Source organism: Amphiura filiformis, chromosome 5 (genome assembly GCF_039555335.1).
Source record: "Amphiura filiformis chromosome 5, Afil_fr2py, whole genome shotgun sequence".
Lineage (NCBI taxonomy): Eukaryota > Metazoa > Echinodermata > Ophiuroidea > Amphilepidida > Amphiuridae > Amphiura > Amphiura filiformis.
The window spans coordinates 63099836-63120935 of record NC_092632.1 but is presented as its reverse complement, the minus strand read 5'-3'; the positions used below and the strand labels follow the sequence as shown (position 1 = coordinate 63120935).

The 21100-nt window shown below is 39.0% G+C and overlaps 1 pseudogene; it reads right to left on the bottom strand.

Annotated features, from left to right (window-relative positions):
* Positions 1-7060: 7060 nt before the first annotated feature.
* LOC140153531 (aquaporin-10-like) lies at positions 7061-19432 on the bottom strand (annotated as a pseudogene).
* Between the last annotated feature and the right edge of the window lie 1668 nt (positions 19433-21100).

The window sequence follows — 21100 nt, the reverse complement described above, 5'->3', positions numbered from 1 at the left end:
AGTGGACCTTATTTCAAAATTTGGACCTTTTTGGACTGGGGTGGATTTGAACATTTTTGGACCAAAGAGGTATAAAAAACCTGTCACCTGTGTGTAATCTGTAACTTCTAAGTCGCATTGCATCATGCTTCTTTATTTTGCCCTTTTTGCAGTAGAACATAATTATTGAAAAAGCTGGGCCAGTAAATTTAAAATAAACTGTAAAGATATTCAATCGTAACCCTCGTCTAACTTCGTTCAGCGCTAGCGCCTCTGTGCTTTACATATTTCTATTATTATTACAATCGCAAATTTCCAATTTGCGAGTGTTCTGTTTTTGGTCAGTTCTTCTTTAAGTTAGGCGTGCAGCCTAACTTATTTTTTTCTTGCTGTTTGTTTCTTTCTTTCTTTCTTTCTTTCTTTCTTTCTCACAATTGACTACTAGTGCTACATCCGTGATCGGATGTGGACCAAACGCATAGCCAAGCCGTATTGGGTAAGTGGCTACAAAAGTCTTAAAATGTTTTAATATCGGAGGTCATCCAGGGGTCACAGGGGCCAGAAATGGTCATTTTTGCCTCATATGTGCCGCACCCCCCATTATAATTAGGGGCAAAACATGGAGACATCTAGTCTAGTGTTTTGATAAACAAGCAATGGTTCTGCTGTCTGTGCTTCAAAACGTGTAAAACTTCGTCTGGATTCGTCTATTGCCAGGTGGTGAGTGCTGTGCATTCTCTAAATTCAGTATATTTCCATCGTCAACCGTGTGGAAAATGTCATACGGCCGGGCGGTTTCACAAGTTGCCGGCTCTATCATACCAGTCGCTGCCTGGCTATTGCAGCTGCAATCCATACATCAAAACGTGTAAATTTTGGCTATTCCAACTGCAATCCATACACCTTTCATGCAAGACATGACTGGAATCGTCCACACAGGGAGTGAATATTACAAACGGAGTCACCCATTGAGGTAGGCCCATTCGAAATTCACACGCCCTGTGTGGGAGATTAAGATAATGTCTTCCGGAGAGGTTGTATGAATTTCAACTGGAACAGCCCAGTTGGGGTGTATGAAACCCCAAGTGGGCGATTCACACGAAACAAACTGAGGTATGTTCAGATGCCAATTTTGTTACATATCTTGAGTGTAACTTGTGATGTGATGCCTGTATGCTAGATATAAACAGCTACATCATTTCCACTGATGGCTATAGGGTGTGGGTGTGTGGGTGCGGGGGGGGGGGGTGATATCTTGGCTAAAACTGCATCACGCCTTCCCATGATGCCTTTATGAAAATCAATAATCCCACTATATAGTTTCTACAGAAGTAAAATGTTGAAATATGACCGCATTAAACCACAAAGGTCATGTGAGGTCAAAGGTCAGGTCAAATTTAAAGTTGCTCTGATTGGGCTGTAACTCGGGGGAAAATTATCCCTGACACTTGGGGAGTATGAAACCGCAAAGGTCATGTGAGGTCAAAGGTCAGGTCAAATTACAAGTTGCTCCGATTGGGCTGTAACTCGGGGAAAATGATCCCTGACACTTAGGGAGTATAAAACCACAAAGGTCAAGTGAGGTCAAAGGTCAGGTCAAATTTGAAGTTGCTCCAATTAGGCTGTAAGTCGGGGAAAATGATCCCTGACACTTTGGGAGTATAAAACCACAAAGGTCATGTGAGGTCAAAGGTCAGGTCAAATTTAAAGTTGCTCCAATTGGGCTTTAAGTCGGGGGAAATGATCCCTGACACGTGGGGAGTATAAAACCACAAAGGTCAAGTGAGGTCAAAGGTCAGGTCAAATTTGAAGTTGCTCCAATTAGGCTGTAAGTCGGGGAAAATGACACTTTGGGAGTATAAAACCACAAAGGTCAAGTGAGGTCAAAGGTCAGGTCAAATTTGAAGTTGCTCCAATTAGGCTGTAAGTCGGGGAAAATGATCCCTGACACTTTGGGAGTATAAAACCACAAAGGTCAAGTGAGGTCAAAGGTCAGGTCAAATTTGAAGTTGCTCCAATGAGGCTGTAAGTCGGGGAAAATGATCCCTGACACTTTGGGAGTATAAAACCACAAAGGTCAAGTGAGGTCAAAGGTCAGGTCAATTTTGAAGTTGCTCCAATTAGGCTGTAAGTCGGGGAAAATGATCCCTGACACTTTGGGAGTATAAAACCACAAAGGTCAAGTGAGGTCAAAGGTCAGGTCAAATTTGAAGTTGCTCCAATTAGGCTGTAAGTCGGGGAAAATGATCCCTGACACTTTGGGAGTATAAGACCACAAAGGTCATGTGAGGTGAAAGGTCAGGTCAAATTACAAGTTGCTCCGATTGGGCTGTAACTCGGGGAAAATGATCCCTGACACTTGGGGAGTATAAAACCACAAAGGTCAAGTGAGGTCAAAGGTCAGGTCAAATTTGAAGTTGCTCCAATTAGGCTGTAAGTCGGGGAAAATGATCCCTGACACTTGGGGAGTATATAACAGTAAAGGTCATGTGAGGTCAAAGGTCAGGTCAAATTTAACGTTGCTCCAATCGGGCTGTAAGTCGGGGGAAATGATCCCTGACACTTGGGGAGTATAAAACCACAACGGTCATGTGAGGTCAAAGGTCAGGGCAAATTTGAAGTTGCTCCAATTGGGCTGTAAGTCGGGAGAAATGATCCCTGGGAAGTATTAAACCGCAAAGGTCATTCGAGGTCAAAGGTCAGGTCAAATTTAAAGTTGCTCTGATTGGGCTGCAAGTGGGGAAAATGATCCCTGACACTTGGGGAGTATGAAACCGCAAAGGTCATGTGAGGTCAAAGGTCAGGTCAAATTTAAAGTTGCTCCGATCAGGCTGCAACTTGCGGCAAATGATCCCTAACACTTGGGGAGTGTAAAACCGAAAAGGTCATCCGAGGTCAAATTTAACGTTGCTCAGAATATGAAACCGAAAAGGTCAACCGAAGACAAAGGTCGGGTCAAATTTAACGTTGCACAGTATTGCTGCGTGATGATGTCATCACAGTCATACGCCTAACTTACCTCGTGCCCTTGCAAAGGGCACAGTTGCTCTAGTTCTTTCTTTCTTTCTTTCTTTCTTTCTTCTGTCAAACTTTTAACGAGCCATTGTAGCCATATGCTTTAGGCCAATGTAACCATATTTGGTCACAAGGACCATTGGGTAGGGGCACAAATGTTACATGACCAACTCGAGGTCAAAGGTCATCCAAAGGTCATTATGGCCAAAATGTGATTTTCACTAAAAAATGCTTCTTCTTCCACAAATTACATAATACAATGACGTCACTTGCATACCTGCATCACCTTTAGCCAGTGTCTAAAAGTTGTACAAAGAATTGGGGTCAAAGGTCATTAAGGGGGTAAAATCTTACAATTGCATTATCTCGACATCCATAAGGGGTATGGGGTTCAAACTCGTTAACAACAAATCTCATGACCAGGGGAACATTTTACAGGGGTCAGGTCAAAGGTCATGCAGAGGTCATATTTTAGAAATGCATTTTCTGTACATCTGTAAGGGGTACAGGACTCACACTCTGTGACAACAAACTTGATGACCAGGGAATATATTGGAACACTTTGCAGGGGTCAGGTTAAAGGTTATCTGGGGTCAAATCTTATAATTTCTTTTTCTGGACATCTGTAAGGGGTATGGGGCTCAAACTCAGTGATAACAGATCTCATGACCAGGGGAACATTTTGCAGGGGTCAGGTCAAAGGTCTTGCAGAGGTCAAATTTTAGAAATGCATTTTTTGGACATCTATAATGGGTACGAGGCTCAATTTTGATGACAACAAACCTCGTGATCTGGGAAACATTAAGGTCAAAGGTCAGATCAAAAGGTCATTAAAGGGTTACATGCCTGGCGATTGTCTGCGCTCTGTGAGCGCAAATTATCTCTAGTTATTATTATTATTATAATTATTATTATTATTAGTGTTATTATTATTATTATTATTATTATTATTATTATTATTATTATTATTCTGGATTTTTCTGATGTCGCCGTAGATTGCACAAACCGCTCTATCGCTATTGACCACAAGAGCCTCATCCCAATGGCATAATCCAATAACCTCAATTACATAATCATAGTGCAAAATTTGACCTCAAGTTGCAGAATATCAGTTTTTGTACCCAATCTTCAAAGGTCATTCAATGAATGTACAAATGTATTGGGGTTTAAAAACTGTTCCCCTGATAGATGAGCATGCTGTGGATCCTAGTGTATGTCCATTATCCGACCATCCTACCTAGCTATATACCACCTTATCCGAAAGTAGGTGATGCCTTCCAACTACGAGGATAGGGGTGTTGAGGCCCATTCATTATGTTATAATTTTACACCTCCGGTTATAGATAAACAACTCGCCGTTTCGATTCTATATTGGACACCCGTACACTTCATGTTTTAAGCAATAACTTAGTAATAATGAATAATGGTCCACGAATGGCTTTAATTGGGCTTTTATTTTCACACATTTCATAACTTTTTATAATTTATTTCATTATTAACATGCCATCTTTTCTTTTCAAAACTCTTGATTTGTTTTTGTCAAGAAGGTATTAGGAGATTCGTATTTACAGGTATGCACTCTGATAGTAATTAGGGGCCGTTCACAAACACTTGTTAGGGGGCCTGATGCAAAAAGGGGCTGAAAATTTTGACCCTCCTAAGGGGGGGGGCTGAAAAAATTAAGTTTATATGCTTTTCTATGGGCTGACCCATACTTTTTACGTGTTCATTTTTCTTGCGGGTTGATGCATTTATATTTGCTTGTATTTTCCAACACTTTTACTGACAATTTTGTTATGAAAATAAGGCAAAACGTGGATTTTTTCTCGTGTATGAAAAAGGTTAATAAATGCGTATCACTTGCTGCTCGAGAAATTGTACAAAATAATGCACTTATACTGAGGTGTTGATGCGTCTATGTGCATTAGACGCATCAACATCGCAGTACGCGTGCATTATTTTCTACAATTGAGGAGATACAGTATAAAATGTCACGGGTTGGACTATACATGAAAGTCTTTGGTATGCACATTGAACTTACAGCTGCAATATATATTGTGTTTTAGTTTTCTTATAGTTAAAGGAGTATTTCGTGATCCTAGCATCCTCTTTTTATGACATTTTTCAGTACATATCCACGAAAAAAGCATATTCCCAAAATTTCAGTTGATTCCGATATTGCGTTTGCCAGTTATGCATGATTATGTGTATTACTGGTGTATTACACTGCTCCATAGACAATACGTTGTAATTTCGTTCTGGTGCACCAGAATGAAATTCAAATTTCACGATATCTTTGCAGCGATTAATCTGCAAGAAAAATTTTGTACATAAACATTACGTAGCCAGAGATTTCCAGTGATATAAAAATCTCAATTTTTTTGAGAAAAGTGGGGGGATGAGGCTGTGGATCACGAAATGCCCTTTTAATAGCTGCAAAAATAGTACAGAAATGCATAACATTATCCCTATTACAGCTTACTTGAAATGTGGAAGCAATTAGGGACTGTTCACAAACATTTGTTAGGGGGGCCTGATGCCAAAAAATGTCATAGCGAAAAAATTTCGGGGCCCCCTTTATATACCTCAAAATGTTCAGCCCCCCCCTTTTTGACATGAAAATTATGGGTTAACCCCATAGAAAAGCATATAAACACGATTTTCCCAGGAAAATTTGTGGTCATTTTTTCAGCCCCCCTCAGGAGGGTCAAAAATTTCAGGCCCCCTCCTTTTTGCATCAGGCCCCCTAACAAGTGTTTGTGAACGGATACTTATTACAGTTTGTATTCTAGCTGTACAAAATTGGCAACAGTACAATATTTGTAGAGGGGGTGTGGGTTTGTTCCGGGCAGGTTTATTACATATTGTTTCTACGAAGGGCTATAACTATACAAACGACCATTCTGAATAAATTCCTTATGGAAATTTTATAAGTTAAGTTGCCATGCATAATTACAGAATTGGCTACAATCATGGTTGGCAACGAGGCTTAAAGCACATCTAGGATTGTACGACTAACCTTGGACGTCCAAGCATGAAGTTTTAATGAGGGTTGACGACGACACCATCAATAAAAAAAATAATAAAGTCACTACAAATCTGATTCCACTTTCTTCTTCTCCTGGCTCCTTCTTTGTACGCGCCATCTCCATTAGCCTTTTCGAGATATGGCGGACACAATATGATGGCGCTGCACGAAATTGATAAAGTCTTTTGAATTTCACGGGTTTTACCCATATTGAAGACTGCCCTCCTGTTGTGTACGCCATATGTCGAAAAGGCTAATTGATCATGAAAAGCATGTGTTTACATGAAATCATCTGAAGTGGTCATCGGCAAACCATTTATTCAAAAGGTACGTTACTTATCCCGGCAACAGTTGGCTGCACATCACTTGGACAAAAAACACACGACACTACTCCTTACATGATCTGTACCGGAAGAAACATGATGCAGTCATGTTTACAGTAGAATTCACCACGACCTTTGCAGGACTTAAACCTCATTAAAAGCTATTAAACCAAGATAACACTCATTGAAAACAGCTCAACTGATTAAACCAGATCTTCTCTGGTTAAATCCTCACAACACATGTGTCTGTTTTACCTGTGCAATGAGCAATGAGCTGAGTTTCAATTGGGTGAACGATTATAAAGCAAACGCAAGGTATACAATAATGTGTGGGCTTTTGTTTACGAAATGAGACAATGGTCTGCTTATTGTTAACCAGCATTCTTGAAAATTGAGAAGCATATATGGTTGCAGACTTAACATATTTTTTGGTGTTATCTGTCGTTTACATATCCTTCCTAAAACACAAAAGTGCGACTATTTCCAAACACCTAAATTAGCTAAAAATTTAGGACATGTTACAAAACTATATTTTCTAGAATTTCAGAGAATACTTTAAATATTGGCCGATTATTTTTTACACAGTGAAGTTAACTAGGCAATGTACTATTACCTATAACATTAACTAAAACACCAAAGTACGAATATTTCCAAACATCTAAATTAGCTAAAATTTAGGACATGTTAAAAACTATATTTTCTAGAACTTTAGAAGAGTACTTTTAATATTGGCCGGTTATTTTCACACAGCGACGTTAACTAGTCATATCCCCATACTTTTAACGTAGGGCTATTTGTAGAGGTCACGCGTCAATGGGAAAGAGCACTGTGTATTGTGTATAGGAAAACGGACAGTAACTGCAGTATGATCCCGGCAACAGTTGGCTGCACATCACTTGGACAAAAAACACACGACACTACTCCTTACATGATCTGTACCGGAAGAAACTTACTGGAGACTATTTTGTGGTGAAGTAGTCTTGATCATCCATATGTGGCAAAAAGGCTCAAAAGTGACTTCTGTCTTTGTGATTCGTCGATTTAAGTCTACCGGGAAATTCTTAGACGTCAAAGTTTTCATCTTGGACATGGTTAGACGTACAATCTTAGGCGTGTTTTTGGCCACATATAATAATCGGGAGATATCGGTAAATGCAGCGTTACCGCAGTAACATGCCGACTATACATCCGCGGATCCGATTACCGGTATACCTATATAAACCATAGATGTCTAAATAGAATGAAACTAAAGCTGTCTAATATGCAAATATTATATTAAGCGTCTGATGAGGAACCATGAGGTTTAGCTGACGGTCTCTCGTCCAAATGTCGTTGGTAGGTTAATTCACGCGGATGATGTAACTCAACCATCAGATAGTATGTCCAGCCTCCTATTAAACCGCCTAGTAAAGGTCCGAATATCGGAGCCCACCACCACTGTCTGCCGTTTGGTCTGAAATATATTTAAAACAAACAAAAACAAAAAAAACTCATTTTATTTCTTGCAAATTCACAGTTTATAGTCTTTATTTACACACTCGGTTTTGCACAAAAATGAGCATAATTAAAATTATTTTGAAATTGGAAACACACACATAAGGTTTTCCTGGGCCTTGATAACTCAAACTATAGATGACTTGACTTCTGACGTCATTGCCTGGCAGTACAAATTCCATTGTTTTTGCCTGGCAGTATGCGAGCATCAAATTTTGTTCAGGGCCCGTGCTTTTAAAACCCCCGCCACATCACAATAAGGCTATTGAGCTCAAGCATATCGATATACCAGTCCCTTGCCTTTGTTGATAAACATTGTCATTGAGGTCAACTCATCTATAAATGACTGCGAAAGTATTTGAGTGTTGAGAGATTGCGATTTCTCACTCTAAATTCTACGCATGCGCCAGTAAAATCCACGGAATATAAATAGTAAAAATGTTAACTATAATACGCACGCCCAAACATCGGAGCCATATTGGGCGATGTAGGTGAAAAGCCGCGGTGCCAAATCCCTTGCTGGATTGACTGGGAAACCACAGTTGAATCCATATGCCACACCAATAGCAAGTAGAGCCAAGCCAACGATTAATGGTTCCATTCCGTTCACTGGTTTGGAGTTTCTTTTATCTGTAATTGCACATATGCAAGCAACTAGGAGAGCTGTGCCAAGTACCTGTTCAGAAAAAAGATTAATATAGTAAGCTGTCGCGTCGCAACGAGCGTAGAGGTTTGTATGACATTTAACGTGTCTACATACATCGCTTGATCGAAAAAACGATTGCCGATATCAATCAGAAATCGCTATACTTTGATCAGCTCGTAATCGACGGGCCTTATAACATCGTGGATTAATATCTATATATTTCATTTCGAAAATTGTCTTGTGACATCTTGTCAGAAGCATCAGAAATTGTTCATTCAAGTCCGATACTTTGTCTATTTTCTTTAACAAGCACAATAGAGACCAGATAGTTCAGCTCATGACAATTTTAATGTGGGTCTACTTTTCGGCGTATAGTGATACAAGCCTAACAATTCCCGCCGATTACGAGCTATTCAAACTGTAGCATGGCCGGCCCGCCTATAGCATCAAATTCAAATCGTTACTTCTTGACTTCAATCGCTTGCAACAAATGAAACGATGGTAGCGCTGTAGTATAAAAGATAGCTACTGGCGTTTGATCACTAGCGATTTTTCTATCACTGCGACTGCTAGTATACATAAAATACAAATAATCGAAACGAATTATTTTAAAGACTGCTGCCAACCAAAATGTTGAATGGGTGGTTTCTTGTTAATATATTAGGAAATGCAAAGCCATTGGAGAGAAACGCTACGGGAAAACGCTGCGTTGATTTCGAAACTATTTTTGAAAAGTGTCCTCCAAAATTGCCCCCCATGCACGAATTGCCCGAACATTTCCAATTATATTAATGCTAATGTAAACCAATTTGAAAAACTCTTTTTTTTTTAATAGACCATCAATCAAATCATTCTTTTACTGGCAGGTGGCGAAATGTATCGACAGAATACATAAAATGTCGTCGATATGCAACGCTCATGTTCCATATTTGGCACTCCCCTGAACTGCATATCAAAGCATAAGAAACTTATTCTATGGGACACATTGCACAGTTTTCCAGTTCAGTGGTTTAGAGAAAGTAGTCAAATGGTCATTCACACGCAGCTACACTCAGCACAGCGTTGCCCACTGTGCAGCCTTTCCGCCCAAGGTCAGACCTACCCGAGCGTGAGCTGCTATATTAAAGAGGATGGTCTTAAGCCCAAATGGAGATGGGTTGAAACCCCAATCAAAGGACGCGCTTTCCTGTTCATATACAGAAATATGTATGAAAATGACACCACAAAGTTACTCAGTACCAAATGCATATACTTTTTTGATTAACACCATAATTTTTATACAGTAGAAATGTGGCATATACCAACATAGTATTATATTTTCATTGAAAGACGACAGTTTAGAATTGTCAAAAGATTTGCTTCTTGCATAATTAGAAACATTGTCAGGCGTTATTACTAAAGTACCGAAAACTTAAAATTTAGATAAGGAAAACTATTTATTGTGAGGAAAAGAAGAGTGTCAATTAAGTTAAATTTGCCATACTTTTAACTATGTTTAACATAGTTTAAAAACTGTAGTCCACCCAAACAGTATCCTTGTGTGGGCTAAGGCCGTATAATTTAGTATGAATACATGAATCGCTCTCGCGCGGGGAGAGCGTAGGCATACATACTTGACCATCTGGGATATCATGGAATACAGATCTATAGCGCAAATGACGCGCATACTTACTTGATCAAGAAAGCCTTCCTGAATTGTGACGTAATCTGGTGGATATGAGGCCCATATACCCGCAGTTGCAAATTCCCTGTTACTTGTCTCTTGCCTCCGTCAAGATGGTTTATTGCATCTTAAAGGAATAACATTTTAGTATTGATCAAATATATTTCAGTATCAAATATAGCTCTTAACAATGATACAGTGTTGGTCAAAAATGGTGCAATAAGGCAAAAAAGTCATATTTATTCCAGTTGAACGTTTTATTTATTGAAACGTTCATTTAGTGCTACAGTTATTTAGTAAATGTGTGAAAAAAAGAAATTATCACATCTATTGTATTTTTATGAGCTTTTTTAAAACAAATCTTGAAGTAACTGATTCTAATTTTTGTCCACGAAGCATCAGGAATTCGAATGAAGACAAGTGGCACAAGACTGCAAAGTTGATCATGGCTTTCTCGACGGGATTTCACGTAGGTTATAGTATTTCTACGAGTACGTCGTCGGTTATCATAGTACCGGTGCAGCCGGTCCCCGGAGCCGGTCCACGTGTCTGGGATTTCATCACATCTAACGAAAGCTCGACCACTCACACAGGGACCGATTGCACCGCCCTGCACCGTTACTCTGTGATAACCAACGTCGTGCTCGTAGCAATACTATAACTTACAAGAGAAATTGATTTAAGCTCAGTTCAAGCTGTATTTTCCGCTTTTGTTAATATCTCTCTGTTTTTTTCCACATCATGTTCTCACTTAAGTCCTTCATTCCTCACACAGCCACAACTCCAGTTTTTGTTCTGTCCGCTCCACCTTGCTGGGTAGATTTCGTTATGCATTCCGCCTTATATTAATCGGCATATGTTTCCTTTCCTTACGATATTTTGTAAAACCTGCCCATCAATCTTTACATTTCCCATTTGCAATAATATTGTATTATTCAAAGTGTGTCAACAATAAAAAAATTTTATACTTAAAAATTCAACTTGGTTCTAAATTAATATTAGAGCTGGCTTCTTTGTCTTTAGTCCACTTTCTTAACTCAACCGTTTATTTTGCAATTATCATGATATAATTTTAGCTATTTAAGTACATATAGCAAAGGAAAAGCAAGGTTTTATAGCCATAATATCTTGGGAAATGGCAACCGAATCATCATGAAGGCTAAAGGAAGTATTTTGTGTTTTAAAACGGATCCAACAAAGATATGGTGGGTTTCCGTTTCCGAGATAATAATGTTTTTATTGGGAATAATTCCGTATTGATATGTTTATATTTAGAAGCTTCTAATAATTATGTGTGCAAGCTTTACATGTCCATAACTCACTGTTTCATATTCGCCATAGAAGTGATGATGTAACAGAATTAACGACCATGGTTGCCTGTATAGATTGAATGTAATATCGCTCTTTTCAAAGACACAGGTGCGATTGATCAGCATGATATGAGTATTCTATAGAATTACGATGCACGTCTTTTTGACATCTATGGGGGTTCAATGCATATACCGTGCAGGGCGGTTTTATTCAAAAATTGTACTCATCTATTGGTATCAGCTATGGTACGAGCCCGTAGTTAATCCTATTACATCATCACTTCTACGGCGAACAGACAGAGATGGCCGCAAAGATGTCTAACTACTAATACTACTAATATGTCTTTGGTTATATAACATAAGAATTTAAATACCGTAGATTTCCATATCTACATAAATGCCTCTAAATGAGTGTTTTTATAACGAAAGAGACAACAGCCAGACACCCTACATGCCCTACGCAAAAACATTCCATTTATAGATTGGTCTTACAAATAATACTTGTTTGTACAGCCGCCTGTATCATCAATATAGTTGCTCAAACTCCAAATATTGTTTTGTGGAGGCCAGCCAAAACCAAAAATACCAAAAAGAAAAACAACAACAACAAAAACAAAACACCAACAATGATACTGATTTAGAGACATACATGCTTGGTAGTTGCGTATTAAAGGTTACACAATACACTACCTGGGGAAGCATACTTACCAATGTATACGGCATATATCATAACCGATGCAAAGAATGCACCAAGAAACTGGGCAAGACAATACACGGGGAGAGCAATCCATGGCATTTTACCTAATGAAGCCATGGCCAAAGACACTGCGGGATTTAGATGTCCACCTGTAACAAAGATAACAAACACCAACAATATTATTAGTAATATTCATTACAAAATATGAGGCTCAAAATTCCGTATGGCCACATAATATTTTTGGTTCTCGTCCGAAAGATTAGGAAGGGAGGGAGCCGGAGTTGTGTTCGGTGATCAGAATAACAGGTCACGCCTTAATAAGGAGGTTGCTAAGAATGTAAAGGAAGACAAGAGGAGTTCATCGAAAGAAAATGTCAGGAAATAGAGAGATGTAAAGATGATTCAAAAGCAGCATTTGGAATAGCAAATGAGTTAACAAAGAAGTGGATTTCAAGGATGGACGTAATAAATGATGCAAATTACATTACGCTAACTGACAGTGAAGATATCAAGAAAAGGTGGGTGAAGTACAGTACCAAACTGTTTGAGGCACAAGACCAACAAGTGTATACTCGCGGTGAAAGAATGGAAGAGGATCAGAAGTGGAACGGAGGATGGATCAAATGAAGAATGCAAAGTCACCTGGTATTGATGAAACATCAGCAGAGCTATGGAAAGCATTAGGCAAGGAAGGTGTTGACATAATGTGGCGTTTATGGTGTCGCATATGGAAGGAGCAGGAATGGTCCAAAGACTGGTGCATTTGTTTCACTCCCCAAGAAGGGGAACTTAAAAGTGTTCCAACCATCGCACCATGAGCTTGATATGTCATGCAAGTACGGTTCTGTTAAAGATCATCACCAGAAAGGCTGACGTTATAGACCAGGAGATTTCTGAGGAGCGGGTGGCTTTCTAGAAGGACGAGGGACTAGAGACCAGATTATAAACATCAGGAATATAATTGAGAATTGTAAAGATCACAGACTACCACTTTATAATGTGCTTCAATGACTACAGCAAAGCCTTTGTGTCAGCCATCCCCAAATGTGGAAGACAATGAGAAGGATGGGATTCCCTGGTCACATTATTGATCTCATTGGTCAACTATATATATGAGGACCAGGAATCTGTAATGAAGTAATGAAGATACCGAATGGTTCAAGATTGGAAGAGGGCTGCGACAGGGATGTATATTGTCACCAAACCTGTTTAACATTTAATCAGAAGACATCATGCATGAGAGAAGCCCCGGACGGGTTTACTGGTGAAGTGCAGTATCACAAATGCTATGCTGATGATACCACCTTGATATGCAGCAGTAGAGCGGAACTGCTGGCACTTTTGAAGTCCATCAAGGAAGCCAATGAGGAGAGAGGCCTTAGATTAGAAAGATTAGCAAAGATGGCAAGGACAATAACTCAGAGTATGTCAAAGATCTGAAATAGTCGTGGTTTATCAATCAACCTCATATGGTTACTTCTTGCAACAGTCTTCTCAATTGCTATACCGTAAAACCCCGTCTACAAGCATATAGTGTGCTTCTGATGAAAGCTACATTAATCCAGTCGCCATTATGGAGTTTGAGCAAATCATTACGGATCCAAGCATATACAAACAAGTATTATTTTATGACCGATCTATTGTATTGGTATATGAACGCTTGCTTCGAATTAATTTAGCTTTTATAAAAAACAATATATATGCTTGTAGACGGGGTTTTACGGTATACGGGTGCGAATCCTGGGCAATGACAAAGAATGACAGGAAGAAGATAGATGCATTTGAGATGTGGTGCTATAGGAGGCTGTTGGAAGTATCGTGGAAAGACAAGAAGACAAACATCAGGGTCCTAGATAAGATTGGCACAGACCTAAACATCAGAAAGTCTATCATTGAATTGGATTGCGCTATTCTGTCCACATTGTATGAAAGGATGGCTGAGTTGAGAAGCAGATTCTTTAGGAAGCCGTAGAAGGCCGTCGTGGAAGGGGACGTCCATCAAAATCTTCTTAAAACGATGTGAAGAATGTTTCATCACACGGAATGTATGGTGCAACATGTTTGGCTTGGGATAGAAGGAAATGACGTGCTTTTGTGAAGACCACAGCAGCGCAATCCTGTGCCATCTGACTCACAGAGAGAGTTACTAGTATTTAAATGACGCGTATTGGTATCATTGAATGGCCTTAAAGTGAGACTAACGATAATATCTTATACCTGTTACAGGTAATGGCATCAGTTGCGTAGCGTGGGTCACCACATTTAGGGGGGCACCGACCATGATTGGGGGTCACCGGGGGTCACCGGGTCTGAGCCGATTTTCGGCAATTTTCCGATGGGATTTTTAAAATTTCAGATCGATTGTGACCGTGCCCCTATGACGCTACGCCACTGAATTGTATCGTTGAATGACCTTAATAGCGAGACTTAGCGATTACCTTAACCCCATTACGAGTAATGGTCCCGTAATCCTTAATACCTTAACGTGAGACTGACGATTATAACGTGTACCTTACCTGATACTCCTGCAGAAAAGTATACTCCAAGTAAAAGACCAGCTGCAAAACCCCAGTTGACGGACAAAAATGCCGCCGGATGCGAACCACTCACTATAAACTGTGCGACAGCACCGTCACCAAAAATCTACAAAGAAACATCAATCAATCAATCAATCAAGTACACATATTGATCCACCTGTTCTATTTCTGTGTTCCCTACCATGACCTGCTGTTCTGTGGCGAACTGGTTGAACATGACTTTCGTCTTTTTCATGTTAATCTTTAGTCCCATGGTTACATTTCTGTTTCAGATCATCGATCATTTCTCTTAGATCTTTAGCATTGTCTGTTATTATGACTACCGTAAAACCCCGTCTACAACATTATAGTGTGCTTCTGATGAAATACATTAATCCAGTCGCCATTATGGAGTTTGAGCAAATAAATTACGGATCCAAGCATATACAAACAAGTATTATTTTAAGACCGATCTATTGTATTGGTATATTAACGCTTGCTTCGAATTAATTAAGCTTTTATAAAAACCACTATATATGCTTGTAGACGGGGTTTTACGGTATGTCATCTGCGAAGCGAAAGTGACTTAGGTTGTCTCCGTTTATGCTGGTGCCCTTACTTTCCCATTATCCACCCAGCAAACACAAAAACGTTTTAGAAACGTTTTAGATAAGTTATATTTTGGCTTTTGGCTTAGGTAAAAACGTTTTTATAACATTAAAATGTCGGGTTATATAAAGGTCATGAAAACGTTTTAAAACGTTTTGTATAAAAACACACTACAACAATATTTTATCAATGTTTTCAAAATGCTATTGTAAACTATTATTGCAAACATTTTTTGCCAAATATTTTGTCAACACTTAAATAACATTATGTTAAAATATTTGCACCCAGCAAACACAGAAATGTTCTGAAAATGTTTTTTCAAAACGTTTTAATAACATTTAAATGTCGGGTTATATAAATGTCATGAAAACGTTTTTAAAACGTTATTGCAAATATTTTGGGCAAACATTTTTCGCAAAATATTTTGTCAACTCCCAAAATAACATTCTGTTTAGAATGTTTTGTATCAAATTTTCAAAAATGTTTTTGGAATGTTATTAAAACGTTTTTATACCCTTTATATAACCCGACATTTAAACGTTTTCTGTGATACATTATGTGTTTTCTGGGCAGGAGATTATCAAAAAATATTTTTTAATGTTATGAAAACGTTTTATACCCTTAATATAACCTTTATATAACCCGACATTTAACCGTTTTCTGACAACCTTTTATAACCTTTCGCGAATGATGTCGAAAACGGTTTGTGTTTGCTGGGCAGGTGACGTATAATTTCTTGAAGTGCTGCATTAAACAGTATAAGTGAAATGGTATCACCTTGTCGCACCCCTCGTTGGATATCTTATCACTGTCCTTGTGGAGGCGGAATGGTTAAGTCCTTGCTGTAGATAGTATTTATTATCTGGATGTATCCAGGATGGACGCCTTGCTGTTTGAGGGCTGACTGCTTGTATCTCAATGTTATCAAAAGCTTTTTCGTACTCTATGAATCCAAGGCACAGTGACTGTCTATATTCACCCATCTTTTCAACAATTTGGCTGATGACATGAAGGTGATCCGTGGTATAATAGCCACTCCGAAACCCTGCATGTTCCCTGGTTTGGTTGAAGTCAAGGATGTTGGTGATCCGATTTGTGAGAACTTTGGTTAAAAGTTTGTAGGTGTTTGATAGTAAGCTGATTGGTCTGTAATTCTTCAAGTCTTTGATGTTACTTTCTTGCAATCTCGACTAGCACTAAATCTTCTCCTGGTGTTTTACCTCTTTTCATGTCATTGAAAGATTTTTCAACTTCATACTCTCCAATTGGTGGAAAATTTTCTTCTGCACTTTCAACGTCTAAATGGTGGAGTTATTTGGACTTTGCTGGAGTAGAGATAGTCTAGAGATCTTGGTAGAACTCTTCTACCCGCTTGATGACTAGTTCTCTGTCTGAGATTATGTTTCCGTCTTCCCCCGTCAGGGCCGGCTATAACTCTCGAATTTTCAGTGGCAAGTTCTTGCTTTGCTTTCTTGTAGCTTTGGTTATCATCTTGAATCATCTTTGTGTTGTGTGATCGGATTTCATTTGTCATTAGCTTCCTTATGGTTTTGCATAATTCTGTGTATTCGATATGTTGGATTCCAATCGTGTTCTTCATTTCCTGCATTTTTTTCATCATTTCAAAAATTTCCTTTAAAATCTTGTCTATCTTCTGTGGGTCTTTTTCCCCTGCTGCTTCCAAAGCACAATCTGGGATTGTGTTTGTAAGTCTCTCACAGACATCATTTACATCTAGGTCTTCTGCTTCATCCTTCATCAGGAGATCAAACTTGTTTTGCAGCTTCATCTGGAATTCTTCTTTGTTCTGTTGTAGCTTATCCAGATTGACTTGCATCCTTCTTTTTTGCACGAGTTTGTATCGTTCCAATTTCAAGTTGATGGAGATTCTTGCTCTTACTAGCCTGTGATCACTTCCAGTGTTAAAGCGGTTAAGAACTGAGATTTTTTTCACATTTTTGTCCACTATAGTAACGAGTTAAGAAGGTGTTCATGATTTTTAAGTTCTTGCTTTCGGTGAATTCTAGAAGCCTGTCTCCCCATTTATTTCGCTCTCCCACACCATATTTATCAAGCATGGTTTCATATGGGTTTGTTTTCTTTCCTACTTTATCATTAAAGTCTCCCATAATGATTGTGTAATTTGCTTTGTCTTGGTTGAGCAGTTCGTTAATTTCTTCGTAGACTGCATCTACATCTTCATTCTTTCGTGTAAGCTAATCCTAACCGCTAACCTATAACCCTAAGCCTAACCCTAATCATACCTCTAACCCTTAACCTAAATAAACTGTCAAACTATAAACTTGAGTATTGTTTTGTTTCAAACATGTCAAAAGAATTACCGTATATCTCCTGAGATACTGGTCATAGATAATGATTGTTTAGTTTGTTCACTTGCTGGTGTCCAGAGATTTCTTATTAAATAAATACTAGCTACGGTATCTCAAACATGTCAAAGCGTATAGGGGACCTACATGTATATTTGTTTACTTCTTTTCATGACCAATTGCGGATATTGATTCTGCGATCATTGGATTTGCTCGCACATTTTTTTCATGTCAAAAACTCAGAAGTTGTGAAAGATTATATTGCTGAAATATAAGTTGTCAACTTGTCCAAGAAAGTTATTGTTAGCTGCTCAAAGATATATAACTTACCTTTAATATTTAACTTATCTCTAGAATAGTTTGTGGAGCTAATGTTTGTGCGACAAGCACGTAAAATATCAAGATCAAGGGCTAACTATGGCGAAGTGCATTGAAAGTACGGACATGACATACACTGTATTGTTACTTACTACTAAGATAAAAGTTCCCAACATCTCGGCAAGAAATTGTCTACCAAGTAGACTTCGTATTTTAATTCGCTGTAGTCCGTTTTCCACAACTTCAAACCACGGTTCCGTCATTGTGGCGGGTGTTTCCTGAACCTGTACAGACTGAAATAAATTAGTGGTATGTTTTCATATTATATTGCAATTCTTAATATCTGTCCGTTATAATTTAGCATACCTTAGTCGTCTAATTCCTTATGCATGATCTACAAATTATTAGCTTAAGCCCACGTATATCAACAGCCAAGAATTCAAGTTCAAATACTACCGAAAAACATAATTAATCCACGGATCATTGCATTTCAACAGCTTTCACAACCTTACACCTACGCGTATACGTATAATTGTTGTTGTAACCTGTCAAATATGAGATGCATTCTCCAATGTTTTGGTTATTGATGCGTAGACCTAATATAAATATGAATTGCAAAATGTTGCCGATATTAAGGTTGATAATTGGGTGATACAACTTGTTCAAGGCCAGGACCGTCTTAGCTTTAAATTGTTTAAATCGAGCCCTTCTAAATGCACTTTGTTAATATTATTCCTATCTGGCAACAACAACAACAACAACAACAAAACAAAACAAAAACAAAACATAAAACACCTGTTTCAAAACATATGGGTCAACTTCGACCAACTATTAAACATATATCTAATTCATGAAGGCCTATGAGCTCCTATGCACGGTGCATACAATTTTTCTGCTATGCTTGAGTTTACAATAAGCCCGCCGCAACAATGCAGGCTAGTTCAACTTATTGGTTATGTTAGCTTATGTTCTTTTTCCTGATTACGGTTCTTCCGTGATGACAAAACGAGGATTAAACGTTTAATATTGGGTCATAATTCCCGGCGCTGTGTTGCGCATACATGTAGCGGCGCGGCGTGGGCGTAGCATACATGGAGCTTAATTCAGTTCCCCGTTCAGTTCAAAGGGCCTACGAGTAATTATTATCATGGGTAGGCCTATAATGTATACAATGAGATATAGGCATATCCCGTTGCTGTTCAACTTGACATGAAACAGGAAATAGGCCTACGTTTTATAACCCAGAGTTGAATATTTAGCTGCCCGGCATGGTTTACGGATAAAATCATAATAATCGATCGAACTTTTAATAAGCCTACTCACCTGTTTTGGCGTTCCTTCAAAAACATCGAACTGCTCCATTTCCAGATATTAGGCCTATGTATACGTGGTGTCACTGCAGCTGTAGTATCAAAATAGACACTGATTGTGCCCTGAATCAATGACCTTTGATGTAATCTCTGAGCTAGCTGGCGTGTCTGTTTTACCAGTTCCTCTTTGACCTCTATCTGCCTCAAAGGCTGTTTCTGATTGATTCTATGTAAACTTCCAAACATATGCGAATTTCATTACAGACACGCCATCGCCAGACGTTTATACCGAATCTGTTTGTTTTTTTAGTTTGAGAAGTAAAAAAACAAAAACAAAAAAAACCAACGCTTAAGGCCGAAAAAAAATGGTTTGGTTCTCGTCCCCTCGGCCTCCTCAATTCCTAGGATTTGTCCCCGGAGGAGGAGGGGGTCTTCAAATTTTTTTTGTAAAGGCATGTGCCGCGCAGACTTTCGGATGCTGACTTTCTCTATGCCTATACCTACCTTTTGCTGTTTTTGCTACCCATCATTTAGCCTCTATCAATTTATCACAACCCCCCTCCCTATTTGCCCTAATTGGACGCTTTTAAGGACCGGGGAGGGGTGCACTCAATAAGAATGGGTGACGGGGATGTGCGGCTACATTAACCCCCATTTTTCTTTTATGACCCCTTTTTTGTTTTACTTAACTCCCTCTCACCCAATGACCCCCTTTTTGTTTTCCTGTCACCAAAGACTCCTTTTTTTTCAAACATTTTGCGGAAATTTCTCTCACTGAATGACCCCGTTTTTCATTATTTTTCTTCAAATTTGTCAAATTTTGATGAATTTTCGAAAAAAAATCAACCTTTATATTTTGCCCCAAAATTTTTCCCAGTCTCGCTGAATGACCACCCTTTTTGGCAGACTTTCCCCAGCCTCACGGAAAGACTTTTTTGGGCCTTCTTACTGAAAGACCCCCTTTTTGCAGTAGCGTAGCCGGGGGGGCAGGGGCATACAGTCTCTCTAAAAAGCAAAACCGGTATAGGCCTATGTATAGTGATGCAACTGCAATTTTTTTCGTCTGTGCCCTCGAAATTTTATTCCCCCCCCCCCCACCACCAAGAAGGCTACGCCTTTGCCTTTTTGGTGTCTCGCTCTCACCGAAAGACCCCTAGTTTCAAACAGCTGTCATGTCCATGTCGGCTTCCTGTGCCTCTTGAATCCAATACCAAAAAACTTGAACAGACCCATCATGGCCTGTTAAAAACAAATACTTTTTTTTTCTAGTTCTCTGCTAAAATTTTACTCTACCGCCACCACCATATTTATGAACACTCTCTTGGTTAATGCCATTTTTACCAGTGGCGTAGCCAGGATTTTGGAGCCGAGGGGGCACAACTTGTAAATGTACCGACGGAAATAATTTTTGTGATTTGTTGACCCAATTTTTTTTGCATGGTTTGAAAAAGTGAAGAGCAAAAAAAAAAAAGAATCTTAGGCGGTAACAACATAAAAACACAAAATTTTTATGTATAAATAACAATTTTTCATATTTTTTGTACAATTCTCCCCTTTTCCCAGTCACCCTGGGTAAAAAATAGTCTATTGTTAACCCAATTTGTTTTCGCAAAAGCCTTCCGTCTACCGACGGCCTTACATGAACCGACGGCCATGACGAGCGGGGGGGGGGGGGGCACCGGACCATACCAGACTTTAGTACATTGGGTGACGACTGATCAAGTATGGGTATTAAGTCCGTAAGTTTTTACACTTGCACGATAAAGACAAAGGTGAGAAAGGGCTTCACAGATACGTTACCACAGATACGTTACCCCCAATACGTACAAGTAATCATGCGCGTACGCAGGAATTTTTGAAGGGGG